This window comes from Lepisma saccharinum, chromosome 2 (assembly GCF_977018435.1).
Source record: "Lepisma saccharinum chromosome 2, izLepSacc3.1, whole genome shotgun sequence".
Classification (NCBI taxonomy): domain Eukaryota; kingdom Metazoa; phylum Arthropoda; class Insecta; order Zygentoma; family Lepismatidae; genus Lepisma; species Lepisma saccharinum.
Window position 1 is genome coordinate 67965407 of NC_139230.1, and position 23781 is coordinate 67989187.

The window sequence follows — 23781 nt, forward strand, 5'->3', positions numbered from 1 at the left end:
TATTGATCTGGTTGTGGTTCCAGAATAGTAAATTAAGCATTCTGTATTTACTTACAAATTAAGTAAACACGAATATAGGAAATAATCCGCCTAGTAGAAACATGCATTTAAAAAATTAACAGTTTATGTGCATAAATTTATCTAGCATAAAATAATGATCAAGACAATCATCTCGAAGACTGCAGATGTAAAATGTTTTGTAGAAGGGCGGAATCTTTGAACACCAAACTCTCCCGATGGATACGTGTCCTAATGTAATCGTATGTGTCGATTTATCATCACCGATCCATTTTATAGGCATGAACCTATCAGTCAGAAGATCTAACGAAATATCTAGGGTGTTCGGGGAAAAGCACTAAAGTCAAAAACTGCTATTTTTTGTTGCTTTCATTTAAGTCATACTGAATCAATTAAATAAAATATTATCAGTATAATTTTATACTGAGCATGCGTAAAGATTTTTAACAATGATGATCCAACATGTATATTATGTCTGTAATGTTTGCTATTAAAGGAACAAACATAAATAACTGCCTGCTGTAAAAATTGCATTTCTTGATTTTAGTGCTTTTCCCCGAACACCCTATATATTAAAGAAATACAAATACAAGGACGTAAAGATATTGACCATCAATCTGAAAAAGGAATCTTGATCTTCGACCTTGAGACAAATATTCAGACCGTTACATCATTTTGCAGTTGCCCAATTTTACGTTTACCTCATGTTCCAAACGATGCCCCATACCACGGAGCGTCATTTGTTGCGCAGCTATGTATTGCTAGTTTATTATTCAACGCGTGCTTGTGTGAACCACTCAGCGTAGCTAATACTGCATTTATCTTGATAAGTACACTGTAAGAATTCCCAATCTCCCAAACCTTAGAACAAAGACATTTACGCTGGACGTATTGTTCGCGCCAGTATTCAATTCATGCTCCTAGAAGAGACACAACAGAAAACAACCTTTTTTTTCTTTTTTTTTTTACCAGATCAAGCCGCCAGAGGGTGCGATGGATAATAATTGTGCTGCATTTTGAAGTTGCCGAAAGAAAGGTGCGCCACTACGTCTACAAACGTCCTTGACGAAACCTGTTTTCTCCACCTTCCAAGCGAGCCGTGCCACTGCGAATGCAGCGCCGCGTGCGCAAAGATCCTAATGTGACAACTAAAATTGATAACAGATGGCGCTGGAGTCCACTTCTGGAAGGCAAAAAGTTCTGTTGGGGGTCGTGCTCCGAAATACGGCGGCCTCGTTATTTATTCAACAAAATCTCCTAGGAAAACAAAGAGTTGGGTGATACGAGTACAACCACGTGATTCTACTGAGCATCAACTTACTGCATTCTGTGGAAGGGGAGCTTGATGTTTCTTCCTGCGCCCTGAAATCTAACAAAAGACGAACGAAGAAAGCCTTCTTGCGGGCGTCCTAAGCAAGGGAGTAAAGAAACAACGAAATTAAAATTATTGATTACTTGAACTGGTCATTGAACAGATACGCTTTAAGCGTCAGGGCAACGATGTGCATAACAAGGGCGTTGCATGGTAGAGCCAGGAACCGTATCACTTGCTCTATGAAAACGAAGATGGTTTCTTTAAAAGCAGGCGAAATAATTTCTTCATACTGTGGCGGTTAAATAAGCTTTCTGCCGTAAACACTCAGTTTAGTAGGCGTCTATTCAATGTAATTCTTAATTATTTACAGTTTTGAAGAGTAGGCCTTGAGATAGAAGAAATTTAACCATGAGTTCTACTTTCGTCTTAGTTTTCCCGGTTTCTTACTCGAATAGTTTCGAAGTATTTTTCCTTATAAACTACATAGTATTTAATGTTATTAATAGACATAACTGTACTTTCATTCCGGATATATGAGTTTGTGTATAATTAACGATGATCGTCAAGCGTACATTTCCATGCTCTGGACTAGTCTTGCATTCAAGAGGTCTCAGGTTTGATTCCCGGTGGGGATTTGATTTCAAACCAAGTTTCAGTTCCTATAAGCCTATCTGTGCATAAAAATACACTTGGTAGAAACTTTGTTATTCCACTCTGCCAAATCCTTGTTTTATGGTGTAAAACGTTTTTTTTTATTTGAGTATTTTCGTTATTTAGAGCCACTTTTCTGCCATTTTTGGCTGATCGCGACGATGAGGATGAGGAATGATTGGATGAAATTAATGAAAGGACACTCACAAAGTATATACATGCCCAGGCCTGGACTCGAACCTGGGAATTTCAGTGAGAGTCGGTTATTTAACGTCCTTTTTTTATTTGGAAAAAAGTCACTTGTTCTCTTGACTTTTGGGGGGAGTTCTTCTCAACGTAAACAGTTATGTCTTACCCGGGATTCCAATCCGGGACCTTTAGCGTCGTAACACCGCAAGACACTCGTTCGACATCTGCCTTTAATCGTTTTCATGAGATAATATTTAACACAATAACATTATATAACACGCTTCCTTGGAGTCCCTAGTTCGATACTAGTGGATGCACATGAGACAGTCAGTGGCGGCGAATAGGGGGGCGAGGGGATTCCCCCCCACTTTCCGTCACTTATGCCCTCGTACTATGCTAAAACTTATCTACAAAGGGAAAGAAACTGTCCTTGCCTCCCCCCAGTTTTGGCATCTTCCCCTCCAGTTTTTGAACCCAATCGCCGCCACTGGACACAGTGGTTCTGAGTTCGGATCCCACTTTAAACTTTAGGTTTAGTTCTGATTATCCTTTCTGTGAACAAAGTGAACTTAAAAACAGCAACGCTTCCTTGGAATTCCATTTTCTTTTAAGTACCTCTTCGTGGTTATCTTAATTGCAGAAAAAAAAATCAATAACACAAGTGCAAATTCATGGTAAACATTTGAACAGAATGCGAGCAACACAACGATACGTATAATATCCAATAATTTCTGTAATATTAGTGTATCGATAAATTAAAAAAAAAAGCCTCTGAAAATGGTTTCCATCCACCTGTCTTTCTCCAATAACGAATACTTACAGAATCGACATAAATTAGAATATAACAGCATATGGTAAACAGAAAACCACACCAAAATACCTGCTCATAATCATATAGGTTGGTCCATGTTTCTGTTTATTACTTGACTTTTAACTACGTAGATAGTGCAGGATATTTAAATCAGCTCGTCTGATTTTTTAATATTTTCTTTTGTAAGTTCTTCTAAAAGTCTACTACTGAATTGAATGTGCTTTTGAACTTAGTTCTTTGTGAGTGTCTGCTCTTGCCTTTACAGAAATCGAACCAAAGACCCTTGTCCTCTAAGTACGGTACACTAACCATTCGAAGACGGAAGCAGGGGAATGGAAAATAATATTTACACCTGTACACTGTAGGTGTTCTTTGAAGCTCAAAATATTGAAAAAGACAGTGTCCGGCAATAAAAATAAGGCAATCCAATATACAACAGTTTCATTTCACAAAAAAAACCTTTGTGAGAGTTCTTGTTTCAATTCGTACCAGAGTTGATTACGTGCGTTACATACACCGAGTATTGTGTTAATAATATTCAGCTTGATATAATTAAAATATTTATATTTCCCTGAATATGAACAGTTCTCTCCATCCACCTTTCCATTAGTGTAAATGTGTAAAACTGTGACGTCGAAAATGTAACTGGTTGTATAATGTATACGTACCTAGGTGAAAAATGTGTACGTTTCAATACAATAGCCCGATATCTCATCATGGATCATTAATGTTTGAGGTAGGTTCATTATTGTAAAGAAAAATATGGGTAGTGTTTCTGTTGAGGTATCCATATTAATAGGGGGTCTAAATTGAAACTTGAAATTCACTCATTCTCATTTTTTCCCGCATAAATGTTAACATTAGCATTCGAAAAGCATTTTACAACGCTCTGAGGAAGAAATATCGAAAATGTTGTTGCAAAGCAAGTCTGACTCAAACTGGTCACATGACTGGAATCAAAGTTTCTCCCGGTTTTCTTTACATCTTTCAGTTCAGATTTTACTACTAAATAAAGCTACCTGTGAAAGGATCTGTTTATATGTACTTCTTCTCAGATCTATGTACTTTGCTCAGATAATAACATTTTCATATGTGTTGAAGTACAGAAGGAGTTGTGGGACCTTCATATTTACAACAGTCATCCTTCCATATCAGCCCTCAATGGTTATTACACTTATGCCGTTGTAGCTAAAACATATGTAGCACCACAAAGAGTTAAATATTCGTGATACATAAAGAAGAAAAATTATAAATGGTATAAGTTAGCTTATGTACTCGACAACTAACAAAATAAATTCCATGATGTTTATTCAGTTTTCTGAAGCAAATATGCACGCAATTAACTAATAATTGAGGCATTACTGCTAATAATTCAAGATTTGATTTGATTTTTGTTGTTTAAAGTCCCTTTTCTGCCACTTGTGGCTAATCGTGAAGATGAGGACGAGTGATGATATGATGAAATTGATGAAGAGACACTCACTAAGAATACTCTTGCCCAGGTCGGGATTGGAACCCGGGATACTTTGCGTCGTATCGCGTTGTGCTAACCACTCCGCCACAGAGGCAGGCTAACGATTTAAGAATTTTTCAATGCACAAAGATTACGGATGGAAAGAAAATCACATGAAATAATTTAAAATAAATTATGTGATTTTGAATTCGGGATGCGAGGGCCTCCCCAATGGCGTATTCGTGACGTCGTCGCCTTGTAATTAGGGGGTTCCGGGTTCGATACCCGGCAGAGGCACATAGTAGTTCAAATCCTGCCTATCTATGCATAAATAAACTCAAAACAAAATTCAATTCTGAATGCGGTAGAGGCAATCGGCCATGAACATAAAGTACAATTCGCCACCGTAGTAAGTAATTAAAAAACAAATCTCATCTAAATAGCAAGTGCTTGATCTTCATGGCGATCATCTTCATGGTTGCTTTTAGGAATTTTTTATTCAACCTAAGTGCATAGCTACCGAATTAGAATTTCACTGGAGTTGAGGATGTTATTTTTTCTCATGTGACTGATTCCAACACAATCATACTCATAGAAATACAAGAAATAAAAAAATAAAACTCAAAAAATTAAAGTTAAAGTTATTCACAGCCATCCTTATTGGGACTGGACCAAAGTTTTCAAGCGGGGTCGGGACTGTTAAACAACATACTCGCAAATCTTAGTGGCGATGTGTCTTTATTTTTATCTTAGTTTTGTCTTTATTATTATTTATTTTTATTTATTATTATTTTTATTTTTGTACTTTTCATTGTTGACGATTGCAGCGTAAAATGACCATATATGCGCATATATATATATATATATATATATATATATATATATATATATATATATATGTGTGTGTGTGTGTGTGTGTGTGTGTATTCGTATATATATATATATATATATATATATATATATATATTTATATATATGTATGTATGTATGTATATGTCTACTTTATGCATAGACAGACTAATCTGGATCTGCTTTAAATCTGGATCCGAATCATTATGTCATTATGTGCCTCCGCGGCGTATTGAACCCGAAACCCTTGAGTTACCACAACGCCATCGCGGAAGCGTACAGATAAGAAAATTAAAATTAAAATATAGGAAACAAGTTTAAGAAAAATGGACGGCAGGTCAAGCTCGATTCCGGGTGCCAGCACATCGTACATTGGTTCATCCCTATCTAATCTGTAGGTCCAGTCCCTATTAGCTCATCTGAGGACTCAAGTGAACTTTTACCGAAACATTTTTGCCAAAATTGCATCGATTGCAATGTGCCAAATTATTTCATAAACAGAAGAACAGCAGTAGCGACGTAAAATATTTTTTTTGTTTCTCTGAAGAGTTTTTTTTTTTAAAAAAAACAATCTAACGAAAACCCTTTTCCATCTGTTTGACTTCTTAAGTGCTCACGTTACTTTTTAAATTGACTTCTATCTTCCGTAATAAAAATTTGTCTTGAGCTCATAAATCATATCTTTCAAGAGACCAGCCACTCTTTCCACATGATACGTTACAATGATTTGCCTCCGGCTACATGAGTCTTCCCTGGCACCATGCAGTCTATCAAGTCTCGAGCCAGTCGAAGTTAAAATTTCCATGCTAGAAACAATGGTTTTTCTTCCGAACTCCGGCCAAGCTACTTTACGATAAAGCCGCATTAAAAAAAGTCTGAATAGCAAAGAACAAGGTAATAGGTTCGACGCGTACAAAGTTAGCGGATTTTATTCACAAGTTCTACGACGCGATCGAGTTCTGCGTCTTGAACAGGGCTAGCAGACGATTTACGATTCCCCCCGTTAGGCCTAACATCCGCGCTTTACGCTGTCGCACTTTCGTCTGCTTGTGCTGCTCCCTGAAATTTCCCACACGGAACAGTTTTTCCGTCTTTTGTTTCCCCCTTCTGGGTAGGATCGCTTATTTGTACCTGAATGTTTACTCTGCAGGTACTTCTGACGTCATTTATGTCTCACAACAACGGACAATAACAACATCTCGCTCCGCGCAGGAAAGTAGTTCCCGCGGAACGAATCAAGCTCGCGTTAATCTACCTTTATCGAACGATAGCGTGAAGAGTTGAGTGTTGGGCGTTTTGGAGGTCAAATTGACCCTTCTCCCGGTTGATATTCTGCTGAAAGAGATTCGTACGTCGAAAGTAGTTCGTGTTGTCATGCGCGGAGCGATATTATTTTTATTTATCCCGGCTGGTATTGTGCGGCAAGAGTTAGCAAGCGACTCGTTCAATCGGGCCAGACTGGTGTGGGGTGTGTAGCACGGAGCCGGGTAAGTTTTTCTCGTTGTTTCTCTGTCAGTAGTGAGTGTCAGTTAAATATGAAAGGCAGTTGTGTTTCTATATGGTTTAGAATATCTGTACAGATAGCCGTTAGGGCAGAAGCAACGTAGGCAGACGGTAAAACATCGAAGTGATGTAAGAGCAGGGAAGTCACAGCTGATACGTATCGCTCGCGCAAAGAAAACGACGCTCTCCTGACAAAATAATAATGAAGTGACAGATGAGGAGAGTCTTACCGAGTCACACATGATTGATTCGCGAGTAGATTCGTCACCGTTTCGTCCATGTCCAACTTGTTGACCAGTGTTTATGTCATTTGTTTTGTTTTTGTCCACGCGTTGTCTTGGCAAACCCATGTGACTCGAATTACGGTCCACGAGTGTGCGTATGCTAGTACGTTTCCACGGAAACCCTTCCGAAAAGGGGCATATTTTGTTGAGTATGTATAAGATTTTGCAATATTTTGTTTATACAAAAGTACAAGAGACAAATGTTGTGTGTAGCAGAATTATGTTTCACCTGTGCGCCTGTGCTGACTCCGACCACGACGGCGGAAAATTTTAACAAGATGCGGAACAATAATGTAGCCGCGTGGAATATGTTAGTTTGATTTTTTTAAAGCTCACGATCCATGCAAGAGATACCGGAATGTTGTTATTGCTTTATTGTTTTATGGTTATTACTTCTGCAAGTTAATTGTTTGCTAAAATTGCAAAAAATGCTGCAAGTTTAATGTTTACTAAAACTTTCCACGTGTTTATTTTCTTTGCATTTCAACACTTTCTTTTATATTTGTAAATAAGAAAACAATATGAATATTGAGACAAATTTATTTTTAATATTTTTAATTATTTATATTTTTAAAAAATAAATGTAATTCTGACCTTTCGTCGTATTGCCTACCACAAAACGAAGTTGTAAATTTATCTTCGATTTTCTCAGGAAAACACTCCCATCATTTAACCGTACGAAAGGGGGGGGGGAGTTTATTGGTTAAGAACTGTATTATGTCTTTGTCAAATCGCTATCGATTTTAACAGGAATATAAAATTGCAGTAACTTTACTGCCAATTGTTGTTAAATAATAGGTATAACTCGAACATGTAGTAGGACTTCTGCGGTTTTACTCTTGTTTAGTTTTTCGTTTGTGAACGTGCTCCTCTCGTTTATTTAAATAAATCGTCGTTTAATTTCGATATGTTTTAGTCGGCATGTTTCTCCACCGAGTGTGAAATGGTAATTCCTTGGATCACTTTTCACAATACATGGTTTTCATTCCCGGACATATTATCCACGAACACTTTATGTAAAAATAAAATCACTACCCCAAGCAACAGCATGAAGCATGTTTATATTAATTTAGCTTTGTGTCTTGCTTGAGTTTAGTGGTCAGGCGATTATTCTAGCGCCTACGCCGGAGTAGAAATTCTTGAATGTTTACTGTAATCTGAATATATATTCACTTAGGTACAGATCTAAAATTGAATTATGGAAATGGAATTTTTGTTAAATGTGTAAGCTTGTTTGCGTGTGTATTTGTGCATGCGTTTCTGTTGTTTATATTTATGTGTGTGTAAATATCTACACACATACATATAATATGTATATGTACATATATGTATGTATGTATAGATGTGTGGGGGGTGTCGATATATATATATATATATATATATATTACTAGAAAATCATAAAGTTATTGCAAAGGTTGACAGTAATTTTGATTATTATTAAAATTATGCAGTAGTGCCCGGAAATCAATATCATTCTTCCCCATCCGAGTGCCAACTTCCAAGTAGTAAAGTGATCAGAAAGACTCCGGGAACATTTTTTTTCTTTTCCCTTACCCCTATTGTGCGTTCCGGGCTCGGAGGCCGCCTAGCGGTTCCTGTCCGAACTCGCACGCGAAAATCCCCCTGTATCAAAGCCATCGCTCAATCCACGTGCAGAATGCACGCAGTTTAGAAGCTACAAAATAAAAGCAAAAGGAAACTGGGCGAAAATAAAAATTCGCATCCTTTGGGATGCTTATGAAGGAAGGAGAATTAGTATTCGTAAAGCCGAACTGTCGCAAAATCTGCATCCTCTGATATCCGTTCGGTGTTTACTCCGCACCTCCAATCCTATTATTAAATAGAGATGGTAGATTCCCCCGCCTCTTGGTATTAAGGGGACATGTCTCTGCATGGATAACCCTTCTCAGTCGCGAGCCAAATAAATCCTCTTTCCAGCCTGGCTCACTCGCTTGTTGGAACCCGGTAAAGATTAAACACTGTAAATAATTCTGAAAAAAAGAAAGAGGTAGGAGAGGAAAGAAATTTAATAAAAACCTACATCATTAACTACGAATTCGATTATTTAAATCTTTCAGTTCTATGCGGGCCCTCCTCTCTTTCCCCCCTCCTTTCTTTCGTAAATACCTGAAGAGCGGATTACAATTCAGAAAAGCGATGCTTTATCTAAAATATCGCGCCAGAAATCGAAGTTGAAAAATGTGAATTCATGAGTTTCCATTAAACAACTATTAACAAATTTCAAGAAATATTGTAGCAAAAGATAAAGTTGAGTTATATTTCGAATATCTGTAATTTTTTTGTTCAGTGAAGGAAAGCGTTGTAATTGAACGGGCCTAATTTTGCAATTACATTACTACCATAAGCCTTAATTTCCTTTGTAAAATAGAGGTTTTGCGTCCTCCATAACCATATTTTTCTTAGTTTTGAGAATAAATTCATGCCATATTATTTAGATTTTTAGTTTCAAATGTATTCATATTTATCATATCATAATGGTTTTAATATCTTCTGTTCTGGCACATTTATGGGACGAACAAATCTAAATCTTTTAATGTAAGAAAGAAATGGGAAACAAAGGCGGGAATCCATTGCATTTGTTTTAAGTACGGACCCAACATTTGGCTCGAGATTGTAGGGAAGATGTGCGTACACATAGTAGCATCGTTTATTATAAATAACAAATGCAAAAGATTGACATTTATTCTCCCCAAGAATAGTACACATAGCGAGTGCAATGCCCCAAGACCGTATGCACCAAGTTTATATTTTCTAATAATTGCATGCAAATTTAATCTGTACATAATAAAAATTTTCTTGCAATTCCAATAGCATGTTCTGGCAGCTGCCAGATATCTTGAAGCAATAGTTATCCAGGGCAAATGTTTTCCTCTTCTTGCTCACATGTATTACTTATACATTGCTGACATTAAAAGGTTATTAAAGAACTGGCGTTTCAAAGCAATCTGTTTGCTTGGGGGCAAAGAGAGGTGTATGGAACAATGTGGAATTGGGCGTATAATAAAATACTTGAAAATTCTTAATGTAACAGAAGTTCTACTTGAATACTTCAAAACTACATTTGCCTGCTTCCCTCCCCCAACAATACCGTATATACATATGCATAAAAATAGAGGTACCAGGTTAAGGTGACGAACTCTTATTTTGGAGAGACCACGGGTTAAAAATCCAGCTGTCGGCCATCGTGACAGAGGTATTTCCGTGATTTTTCTCAACCATTCTAGACTCTTGGGATTGTACAATATTTAATGAAGACCACAGACGCTTCCATGCAATGTCCTCTCACCTCCCGAGCAGTTAATACATCTATAACATATAAGAGGCATTATCAAAAATCAAGCAACCAATAATGATACACAAATCATGAAAACATTATTTTACGTTCAGGGAGGCTTTGATGCTAGCATTGAATTTACAACAACTTCACTTGCAACTAATATATTTATCTTTCGGGCATTTTGCACCGATTTTACACCTATCTAGTTTAATCGCTACAGTGATGATATGTATCTGTCTTTCTTTGGATTCGAACTTTGAACTCGTAACGTCGTAGCGAACAAGTCTAACCACTCCCCCCAGATGTTGCATACTTTAGCATAGACATGACCATTGTCACAAACAGCATTGCTCAGTCACTAGACTAGACAATTGTTTAGAACTGTCTAAATATTAGATTAGCTAGTCTTTCCTTTTATATAGGTTATTTTACGACGATTTTCTATCTACGGGTTAATCGTAACAATGAGAGTTAATGATCAACCAGTGAAATTGATCATGCCTTAACGAGGGTTTGAGCCTGAAACATGATTTGAGTTGCTGTTTTAAGTCCACTTTATGCACAGTAAGGCTAATCGGGACTGGACCTACAGTTTAAAGTGGAATCCGAACCACTTGTGCCTCCACCGGGTATCGAACCCGGGACCCCTTGATTACAAGGCAATGACGCTACCACTGCGCCATGGGGGAGGCCCCCACATGATTTGATTATTGTTAAGTTTCACTGTAACAATTTTGTATATATTGTGAAAATAGTACATACACTTTTTTAATGTGAATTTCTTGGACATGTGGTTAATCTGATTTGAAGACATCTACAATAAATTGTACAGTCACGAACGCTTCTGGGTTGTAACAGCCCCATATATTTTCAATGGGATTCCTAGAACCATAAGTGTCCGTGACTGTACCAGTATTTCATATTATTAGAATTATGCAATATTGCCCTGGAACCTAGTGATGAATTGAAATCTAATTCTCTTCCATATCTCTATTGAAGTAAGGATATATATGGCGTGTTTCACACACACACACACACACATTCGTACATCTATGTGCAAAGAGGATAATAGCGGCCAGTATTGGGTATCAACAAAACAACAAATAAATAATACTAAAATACTAGGTGGAGCTATTCTGAGATCTAAAGTTACATATAACATTGAAGACTTAAAATATTCCATGACAGTAAATTTGATTCGGTTATTTCATTGCTTCATATTGCTAATTGCTATGTTGGATTAATAGCAACAACGTCAAGAAAACATAAGTTTGGAAAGTAATAATGATTGACGAATATCGGTTTGTGGGAGAAATAGCAATAGCATGTTCTGGCTGCTTCCAAGTATCTTGGGGAAATAATTATCCAGAGCAAGTGCTTTACTCTTCTTGCTGTTATTCTTATCAATTCGAAAGTTATTTTTCTCATTGGCGTAATTCTAGTCTTGATATATCATATTTCTCTGCTGTCGTATTTTCACGGAGGTCATGTAGGCAGAAAAGCGACCATTTTAGAACTCAAATGTTTCTTCTCGCACAATTGAATTAAGTGGATTTGATTGAGGATCGGCAAATCAAACGCCAAACTATTGTTTCTGGTTGGTTTAAATATTTAGTTCTGTAGGTCGCTGACAGCCACCAGGGATTCATTTTTACACAGCTGATAATCATTGGTACAATGTATATGATTCAATTTTCATTTTGCCATGGAAGAGAAATTCCTCTGAACAAAATCGATGCGATCACGCAAGAGTGTGAACATGTATATTTACCTTTAAGCTAATAGCATCGGAAGTCTCTCATCAAATATATTTCCATTTGATCAAATACTTGTTTAATGGTTTGCCATGTGTAATAGCAATCTAACAGATGGAATTTTTGAAAAGGTTGGGGGGTGAGATTGAACTGGCGAGAAAGCATTGACGAGTTTATCGGTTTGCAATAGACATTAAAATTATGATATGTAAACTCCATACAACTGCAGCCCACACTAAATCGGAGGGGCATTTTTCGCTCTTTTTTTCCTCCAGCTTGGTAATTGCACAGTTTGTTTTGAGTGGACTTTTGTTTTTAATGACTACAATATAATATTTTAATTGAAGTAGCATTGTATTTTTGGTTGAGTGGTGAAAGGTCTTTGCAAAGAAACTGGTTTGTTGAATGTGTGTGATTGTTTCCCTCAACTATGGCGATTTACAAGCTAATGTGAGTCTGATGTAAAGTGCATGTTGCAAAAGTGCAATAGCCTACATATACATGGTGGCCGCGGTGGCTCAGTCGGTAACGCGTCTGACTACCATGCTAAAGGTCCCGGGTTCGATCCCCGGCCGGTTCAAATCCGGGAACTTTTCTAACGATGGAAGCGGCCCCGGCGCCCACCCAGCGTCGAATAACATGGGTACCTGGGGGAAACCCTGGGGGGTAAAGGCGGTCAGGGGCGTGATGCTGATCACATCACCCCCACTCACGACCGGATCAAGAAAGTGTGGGGCGTTACCCCCACACCCCCTATACGCCTTCATGGCGTGGTGCTATGCACAGGGGAGAACTTTACCTTTTACTTTATCTTTACCTACATATACATACATATATACATATGTATATGTATATGACGTTATAGCAGACGTTGTATTAAGAAATTATAGGCGAGCGTTATTTTTTATTTACGCAGAGATTACAATTTTCAGAAAATCAAATCAAATTCAAATTCTACCCTAAGATTAAATGGAATACGAATAGTAACTTTTCAGTAAGTGATCATTTAGTTCGATGCTCTTTTTGGATAGTTTGACGGAAGCAGTGTGAAAGAGTTGAAAATAAATTTTGCATTCATGTTCTTAAGCGTTATTATGTGATGAGACAATTTAGATTATAAAATTACTATTTGTATACTTCTTTTCGTACATCTTTGTAGAAATTGCATTGCACAAATTACGCATAACACCGAGTAAATGACGACGAGAATTTTTTTGTAACAAATTTCAAATTCGAAAAGGCAAAACAACTTGCTGACGCTAGAAATGAAAAGGTTTGGGGGAAAAAATGTTTCAAGACCACCTTATGCTCAGATAGGTAAATTGGGACTCAACCTAAAGTTTAAAGTGGGGTCCGCACTACTGTCTTCACCGAGAATCGACTTCATGATCCCCGGTGACACCGTCGCCGGCTGCACTATCGGGAAGCCTCTCTAGAGTTAAGTTTATGAACCACATAAACCAATAAAACCACTCTTCTCAGTGCAACCAATATAACATGAAGTGTACGCACTAAGATACGCACTTCGAAAATGAGACATTGACAAATATTATTTAACGAAAGTATTTGAATTGTTTCGCGGTTTTTAAGCAAGTTATGACACTTTTTAAGACATTAACTTATAAATCTATTGTAAGGAAGACTATTAAACTTTATGGCCACAGCGTGCAATAAAATTGGGATAAGTCGACAATTGTTTTGTCACTACACAATAATTTGGTACGTAGTTATTGACCTATGTGTTGGAACTGTAACAGTATTATTAGGAAAGCAAAGTACCAATGTGGTATATTTTTCTAACTGAAATTGTTTTGACAAAGAACTTCGTGCTGTAAGTTTTGTTGACCTCTGTCAATAGCCCACTAACGGCACAATGTATTTTCCTTCGTCTCTTCAACTTTGCCTGGATATTATTTATAAACTTGTGGCGTAGTCAATGGGTTTACTGGCTCAATGAGCAAAGTGTTATACATCAGTTTATTAAGTTCGCGTCCTTATATATTCGTTGTTATTTTACCACGTCGCATTCCAAAGTGTACAGGAAGAATGACTTTCAAATCACATTTTCACTTTGCATTGTCTGGTGGCGGTTGTGAAAAGCAAATTTAGAAAACATTAAATGATTGTGCTCTTTATGAATGTACAAAAACGTAAAAGAAATGAAATAATCCTATTGTAGAAATGCGTTGCCTTTATCATAGTTTAAAAATTTAGTTTTGAACATACGACGTTGCACGATGTTCTTCAATCTATTAATTGAATCCATGTAGGGTGGAGGGGGCAACAAACTCGAATTTAACTGTCATGCGATTGTGATAGAGTACTTTCCGTGTTAAGTACGGTATTCGCTAGGTAATGATTACGAGCTGTATGTATTATTTTTCTGGTATCCGTCCCTTTCTTCCTGGCGCTGAAAATTATATTAAATCTTACACGATATTTTTTTAAAATTCGCATCGTAACATGTGCCTTACATTTACTACTTCACCAATTATAATTTTATTCCCTGAGTCGCTCGGGCATAAACGTATTAAGGGTTCCACTGTAAATGCCTTGACGATTACAGGGAAAATGTTCACGATATTCAACGTCAGTGTCCATAACAAAATGTTCAACATAATTATCCGATGCTTTGGATCTTTATAAGGTACGTATTGAAAAAGTAGGAATATTATAAATTAGTTTGCTATTAATAGAAGCGAAATCGATCGACATAATTTCAATTTCCAACGATATAGCGGCTAATGTGACGTACTTCGAAAGAAGGGTCCTGGGTTAAGACTCGGTAAAAACTGTTCCTTTGAATGTGGTCTCTTGTCTATTTCATATGTTGAAATATATAGCTGTATGTATGCATGTATGTGGGTGTGTTCGTACATATATCGCTATGAAAACTTAAGGCCGATCTCCGTGAGGAAGTGGTTAGTATAACGTGCTAAGAAGCTAGAGGACCTAGCTTCAAACCCTGGTCAGCCATGGCTCATATATTTTCATTGTCAGTATTAATTCAAGAAGTAAGAAAATGACGGACGAATTCAAATGGGGAGGTAGCGGTTCCAAACCGCACGACTGACCATCCTAACTATGGTTTCTCCATTGTATTCTCAATCACTCTTGATGAATGCTCGTTTGGTACCTTTAACCACGGACATGAGCACTGCTTCATACTCCCTCTGTCCCATAATTATAGTCCGGTATGCCAAAATGGTGACTTTTTATTTATGTTCTTTTGGATACTTGATCGGCCAATTTGTACTGATCCTTGAGTAATAACGTTGTATGACTCATTCCCGTGTTTAATTTTCTTCTTCTGTATACACCAATGTCACAGTTTGCCTATCGGACAATTATTATGGGACAACAAACAAAATTGTACCGGACAATAATTATGGGACAGAGGGAGTATTTTTTTTCCTCATCATTTTTACACAGTATTTCACGTCCCGATTAAACTAATGTTACAAACATATGACGTTAGTGAAACCAATCAAAAGCATTGCGCAAGATAGTTGTATTTCTGGTGTAACTACTTAGTACGAAAGGTACTGATATTCCGTGGGGATGAATTTTCGCTAAAGACATTTATCTCCTTGCTAGTCATTCTCCCCCTTCCCCAAACCTGCCTCCATTTCTTAGTGCTCTGTTAGCTTTTTTAAAATATGATTTAGTTTATTTTATTGTCTCGCACCGTAGCCGTGCGGTCTAACGGGACGCTCGCAGGTTCGAGTCTCCTGGGGGAGAAAGTGTAACAACTTTTTCCGGAGATTTCGGCCTCTCTATGGGACCAGTGGCTACCCACCATCGTGAGGAAATTGGGAAGCTATGAATGAGTAGCGTAACCCGGTCATAGAAAACCTACGACGACGACTCGGAGTTCGTCGTGCTGACCACACGCCACCTCGTAACTGATTGAATGATAGGCCCTGGCCCTCGCCGGCTGTTACGCCGCGGGTTATTATTATTATAGTTTATTTTACTTGCCATTTCTGCCACTTTTGGTTAATTGCGAAGTTGAGCATGAATGGCTATAAGATGGAATGGATGAAGGGACAATCACAAACATAGAGGAAATACACCAAGACAAGTCCCACAGAAGATTCGACTGCCTGAGAGTCCAGACGCCAGAACCTCGCTAGTATACCAAATGGTCCAGGGTGTACTACGTGGAAGATAGTTGTATTTCTGGTGTAACTGGTGTCTTTGAAAGAGGGCCATCTCTTGTCTCTTAGCGATGACTTGTTCAGTTGACGTTAACGCGACGTCATGAATACTTCATTTTAAGCACCCACAGTGCTCGAAGTGGGTGTTGATCGCGGGGGATGTCATCTCCCCAGACAAGAAAAGTTGTGTAAACCCCCTAACTAGGATCATTTACGTAATATCCCCCCCCCCCCCAAACTCGACCAAGCATCTCCTACCTAGGAATTTCTACTTCGAGCGTAAGCGCCCGTGTAGGTCAGCCCTAAGCTGGCGACATTCCTGTACATGAGGTTAGAACCGACGATCGCGAGATTCCGAACGAAGCAAGAGCACGTTTACACGCTCGGAACTTCCGTATTCTTTTTGTTTTTGTTTATTTCTTGCGCAACTTACTTCAGCTTGCGATAACATGAGTTGGAGTTGCTTTACTATACCCGGACATTAATTATGGAGTTGCTTTACTATACCCGGACATTAATTATCTGTTTCTTTGTGGCATGATTCTTAGTAATTACATCACCGGTTGGCATGACGTAGTTCGTAAACAGCTTACTAACTATAGTGTAAGTTGTTGTATCTTACGTGAGTCTACGATGTTTATCAGTTATATTCTTATTGCAGTTTCTTATCTTAGTTGGCTTAAATGTTATTTTCATTTTTTTTAAATCTCGCCTTCTGACCTCTTAAGAACAAACACAGAAAGGAACGTACTTTTGATCTATATATATATATCTCATACGTTGCAATGTCCATGTCAGCACAAAAGGTTCTGTGTTTGAGTCCTGGCAGTTTCATCTAATCATTATTGTGCTCATTGCCGTGATTAACCTAAGGCGGCGGAAAAGCGAAGTTGAATAAGAAAGAATTCAAATATTTTTTAACAATCATCTGTGACAGCAATGGATACCGTATGCCTTTAAATGCTTTTCGATGCCCGTTCCCTCATTGTCCACTTACGTAGGTCCGTACCCGGAAATGTTTTTGACTCGAAAAGAAAATTAAAAAGTCAAGTGTAGCTTTGAATTGTTACTGGAAGCCTGCGATAAATAGTCACTACGTCATATTATGTAGCTCTCAGCACACACTTGAATATTAACCATTCGTGGGAAGATCACCGTACTTGTATGAATGCTTGAAAGTCAAGCATTTAGTCCAGATTATAACATTTTTAGTCGAAAACCAACAAACTTCATATCCCACTGCTTCGGTGAGTTCACACCAAAGTGACAAGCGACACACGATTGATTGAATTGAAAATTGTGGGTGCGTCAGCATTCAGGCTATTTTGCATACGTCACATTATACAGGACCCCCAGCCCCTTACCATAACTAAAAAAAAAAAAAACACGTGTCTGGGGACTAAAATATTCTTACCTGGGTTAAAAGCTGAGGCTGTAAAGGAGTACTCAGCACATATAAGGACAAAACACAGGACAACACACACAGCCCTACAGAGGATTATATTGGCCGCAGGTCCAGACGCCAGAGCCTCGTTGGCTCGTTGACTGGTTGACATTTGGGTGCCTCACCAGAAGGTAACCCCTTACACGACCAAGCGAGACACGATACACGTGCCACTTGGGAAGGAACACATCTACGTTTGACACCCTAGCGGCATGGTAGGCATTCGATTGATGAAAACATCAAGTTATACACAACACGTGTTACTTGCCACTTCGGTGGGAAATCTCCCGTAAGCGTCAAAGACCGGCAATTGATACTGATACAGCGTGTTAGCCACTACTCTACGGCAACCCCTTATGTTGATCACGGCCAGGTTTACTACACACCTCACAAAAAGTTTGGAATATTGTTATATTAGGCACAACAAGTTGGGAATATTATTATACAGTTCGTTCGTTTTGGCTCTGGGCCGAGATAGCGTGTGACATGGCGCAGATGCCGGCATTTTCGTCCCGTAACGTCTCGCTTATTTACGCACATAACTTTAGCATGTAGACAATTATATTTATATTGCATAACGAGTACTAACCTGTGTTATGAGAGTCATTCAAAGTTGTTCACGTGCTATCTCTATCTAAAACCAAAACGAACGCACTTTATTAGGCAATAGGTGATAGGCACAGTGGCATATGTCGGCGAGAACACAAGAATGTCCAGCAGACAGACAGATATCATGTGTTGTTGCGTTCCAAGGCTGTGCCTATCACCTAAAGCCTAATATAACAATATTCCAAACTTTTTGTAAGAAGTATATTTCAACGTTAGAAAACATGACGGAAATAGAAATCTTTGTGCTACAAATATAAAAGGGGCAAACAAAATCAGTTCTTATCAGTCTGTTTTCCAGCGCGAGTGTGATAGTCACTGCATCGAATCCATTTCCTTTTGAATATGTGTTTGATTTCCAAATTTCTGGAAATATATTGGAAGTGACCACAAGAGTTAAGTAGCAGATTAGAGAAAACTGTTTATTTTCCTCCACTTCCGATGTAATGACTCTGTAAACCAGATACGTTTCTGTTTCCTTTTAGTACCTGCAATGGATACCATTTCGAGAACTTCAAAGTCTTGTCTGGGCGCTGTGAAATCAAGTGGTTTTCTTTCTCTCTCTCTTCCACACACACACACACACACGCACGCACACGCACATTCACACACAAACATAGGGGGGAGAGGAAGAGAGGAACGGAGGGAGACGCAGAGAAAACAAAAGTGTGGTAACGTTCTGAAATCACGCCGTTCGCCATGGTGTCGATCGATTTCTCCTCTTCGGGTTCCTTCCTACCTTTATTACTGTAATCTGACTTCGGCCCACTTGCCGTGTGGAAGGGGAAAAAGCATTTAAGGCATCCTGCCTTCCCCATCATTGTTCTATCTGTAAACCGAATCGTCCGTCCAAGCAAAAACACTGCCACCGAAAAATAAACAGATGATAGCTTGGCATATTCTTGACAAAACTGTGCCTTTCCACCCTTTACGTACGGCACGTGCATGAACGGTCAACAATTTGTAGTTGCCTCGGTGGCCAAACGCGTTGAGTGTTCGGCTCACGATCTAGCGGCGAAGCTCATCCAGTACATGGATGTTTGATTGTGTCAATTGCTTCATCCATTTCATCGTTGCGATAAACCCAAACAGGTAGAAAAGCTACCTTAATTTACCAAATGCAAACAAATAATAGCAACGAACAACTATGGAATTACAGTTAGTTAACTTGCCCCCCCCCTCCCCTTCCCGTCCTGGACACGCCATGGTCATGGCAAAATGAGTTCTAAATTCAATTTTCCCTTGCACAACATTTTTCTATTCTATTGTGGAACCAAAACAAGAATAAATTGCAAGCTGAAACTTTATCTCAAGTTGGAGCAGGCCATCAGGATATACATTGCCCCTCTGAGTGCCTCTCTACAAATTTCATTCAATACGTACGTATGTATATTTTAGCTTGGATTAGAAGTAATACTTTAAGGAAAAATGAGTGGAAAATAGCAACAAAAACATTTTTGCAAATTAACAATCCGAATTATCTGGTGATAATGTGACGAAAATTTCCGTTGTTTTGCCGCTAAATATTATATTAAATATATGTATCTTTCGAGCAGACAAGCCAGATAATGGTAAAAATTAAGACCCAATGCACGGTGCAATGTTTTGAACGGAAAATGATGTCAGTTCTAAGAATTTGTTGTTTTTTCCAAACAAATCCCTCGTAAATTTCTCCTGACTTTGCATCCCTCTCTCAATAATTCCATGTAGTTTATCTTGTTTCTCTCTGTATTATTCCGTTCATAAGTATGTTGCTAATACATTAACCTGGAATTTGGAAATTAAGTACATTTTGTTTATCCGATAGGCAAAATAAGAAGTGAAAATATGAATATGATTGATTTAGTTTATTTTACTTCGCGTTTTGTGCCTCTTGGATAATTTGCGAAGATGGGGATGAGTGATGAAATGATGAAATTGATGAATGGATATTCACAAACAACCAAGCCCGACCGGGATTCGAACCCGCGACCCTTGGCGTTGCAGCGCGATGTGATAACCAATTTTTTTATATAGTATTCAGTTTCTCACTTTATTCTCAGTTTTTCATTTCTCGGTTTATCTCAATTTTCAGTTTTAATCATTTGGACAAACACAAATACCCACGCCTTACCCGAGACTCGAACCCGGAACCCCTGGCGTCGTAGCACGCTGTGCTAACCACTCCTCCACGGAAGTCGACACCACTCGGCCACAGGGTCCGGCGAAATTATGAATAGGAATGGTGAATGATAAGAGCAACAAACACTACCTTGATTCTGTGTTATCTGCACCTGAAATAAGCACTACGTAACTTGTAAGATTGGTAAATGCTATTGAGTCTATTTAACCAATTTAGTAGAAATTTTAGTATGTTTTCATCGAGCGTGGATTTCCTTTGTGAATGCGGTCCTTTTGCGTTGACATGTCAGATATTATAATGAATATGTTATACATTCAGCTTAAATTATAAGGATCCACCTGTGGCCTTCGTTGATGGTGTCATCCGAGCATTTGTCTGAAGTAAGTGAGTAAAGTCGCATTTTTTAAATATTTTTTTATATACTTTTGGAAATCAATTTAATTTGGATTTGCCTTATTTCTGGGTGGATTGAATTTCCTTAATTGTTGAGATTTTTCTTTCATTTAGTTTTTTTAAAGAAACTAATACGTTTTCTTAGTAATTTGTCTGGAAAGGAAAACCAAACCCAGAGAATCAAGTCTTATAGCGACGGTAATCATTTTATAAGTAGTTTTGAAAACTTGATCTGTTTTTTTTTGTCAGTTAGTATTGTCCGAATGCATTTATTTCTAATTTTGATATTTTTGAATCTGATATGCGTTTTAAGAGATCCAATTGGGGCAATATTAAGCTATAAGTACGTTGAGGTACTTTTAATATTGGCCAACCATAGTCTCTATGCAGGTCTTAAAGCACAGACAGTTTTTTTATTTTTTAATTATTAAAAGCAGTAGTTCGATTGGTGATTTTCTGGCAGGATTACCGTTTCTTTCGCTTCTGTTCAGCTTCTACTTTTGCATGCAAAAATAAGATCTCATACACGAGTTTCCAATAAGGTTTTATGGTCTGAAAACTTGCAACAAGAAGATAACAAGAAGTGTAACTGGATACAATGCGCGTGTGCTCATTTTTGTAAATACATTCATTATCACTGTTTATTTCATGGGTGTTTATGATTTAGTGGCGAAAAAAATACGTCCCTTAGCAATCTTTATACATTGCATTTTCAGTCCATTTATTACTCCGAGGTCGACCTCCGTGGCAGAGTGGTTAGCACAGCGCGCTACGACGATAGGGGTCCCGGGTTCGAGTCCAGGCCTGGGCAAGGATGGTCTTTGTGAGTGTCCCTTCATAAAATTTATCATATCATCACTCATCCTCATCTTCACTATTTGTCAAAGTTGCAGTAATCCGATTCTAAATCAAATTTTTTAAAAAAATACTCTGAGGACATTGTCTGTTTTTTTTTTTACTTATTTATTTTTTACTGTCTATAATATGTCCGCCCGCAACCGCGGTGGCCCAGTCGGTAGGATATCTGACTGGCACTAGGGAGACCCGCGTTCGATTCACGGCCAGGATGAATTCAAATAGGAATTTTTCAAGCAATGTCTGGGGTTCACCATGTTTCTAATAAATATGTACCTGAGGTCAATCCTGGTGAGGGGGAGGTTGGGGTAAAGGCGGTCGGACCGTGGTGCTGATCATATCACCTCCATAAATGTCCGAAATTGTGAACGTGTGAGGCTCTACCTTCACATGTCTGCCATATGCCTTCACGGCATGTTGCAATGCGCAGGGGAGCTTCCCCGATGGTGTAGTGGTGACGTCATCGCCTTGGAATCAAGGGTTCCCGGCTTCGATACCCGTTTGAAGCACATCGCGGTTCGGATCTAACTTTAAATTGTAGGTTCAGTCCCAATTAGCCTATCTGTGTACAAAGTGGACTTAGAGCAAAAACACAAACTCAGTGTGCAGGGTGTAGCTTTACCTTTTTAACGTGTCCATCCATGTGTGTATATTCACTAAAGTACTAGAAATTCTGCAAAACTATTTGAAACTTTGTAGCCTCATCAACATGAACGTATGAGTCTCTCTGGTTTTATTAAATTGCTCAAGTATAATGGCGTGTATTCAATGATTCTGTATTGTAATGATCCATATGAAGTATGCCAGCAATTTTAACATGCTGTTAACAATGTTAAACGATTATCTTTTGCTTAATCATACTACTCAACTACTATTATTACCACTGGAACTAGACGATCTGATTTGGATTTTTACATTGCTTATCTACTTCATTAGATTGATCACACAAGTGATTATGAATGGATGAGATCGATTAAAAGACAAACATGTAAGCGAATGCTCTGACCGGTAATCGAACCTAGAACGTTTTGTGGCAATATCGTGAGCCGAGCATAATTATTTTATTTTCTAATTAGGATAAATCTATCTTTTGGATAGATTTTTAAAATTCGTCAGAAAATTCAGTTTTTTCTGAACATGATATTTCGAAGATATGCGACGTTTGTGTGTAGTTATATATTATTATTATGTATTACTTTATATATATATATATGACCTCTGACAAACCCCTTTGCATGTTGTTGACCTTAACGTTGGAAAAATATTAAAATGACACATGTCTTGTTGTCCTCGAGCTCAGCGTGGTGACACTTGCCCCATAAAGTTTTGAAGCTTCATTCTACTGAAGGCCAATCTCCACTAAACGTTCTATTACTATTGTTGAAACACTTAACGAAGTGTATGGTTGACCTGCTAGCCGCGGCTAAACTATTAGTAGTTTACTGAAAATTTCGGGTGATATTATGTTAATGGAATATCACATCATTTTAAAAATTCTTGCTGTATAAAGCTTGTTTTTCTTTTCTTTGGTGTCTTTTGCGGACACATCTCGGGCCTCTGCTACAACGTAGTGGTTAACTCTTCCTTATTGTAACTAAGGTGTCACGGAGTCACATTGCAAAGTAACTGAAACCCCACTTTAAGCTGTAGGTGTTTTGCGAGTAACTTATCTTTCTTAAGTAGACTTGAAACAAGTTTCTTTGCCAGACACATTTTCCTGGCTGCATTTATATTCTGTACCAAACTCTTTATCAGAATTACTTTTAATTTTGTTCCCAAACACACGCATAAACCAGTAAATGGATAGTTACTGCGTTGATGTTCATGTGATATACTGCAAAATGTTATGTATAATGTTTTCTCTTGACAGAGTTAAATCAGAATCTAGCACTCAGAGCAGAAAAGAAAATCTGACAAAGAATCCAGATGCTTGCAGGTTCCTTGGAACTTGATTTCTCTATCAGTCTAACTGGTTGTAAATTTGGCCTGCTTGATATCTGTCGTAAAATTTGTCTTCGCATGATGATTGACAGAATCCCTACCATTCTATTAGTGACACATAACAAGCAATTGTCT

The 23781-nt window shown here is 38.1% G+C and overlaps 1 protein-coding gene across 2 annotated transcripts in view; it reads left to right on the plus strand.

The window, feature by feature from the left end:
- The first annotated feature begins 6698 nt into the window (after positions 1–6698).
- The window catches only part of FoxP (forkhead box transcription factor P), a 1057401-nt gene continuing 1040318 nt past the window's right edge, over positions 6699–23781 (plus strand). For both annotated transcript variants that reach the window (XM_083117436.1, XM_083117437.1), the window contains exon 1: positions 6699–6773. The gene's annotated coding sequence lies outside the window, so the exon portion shown is untranslated. The remainder of the gene's footprint in view (positions 6774–23781) is intronic.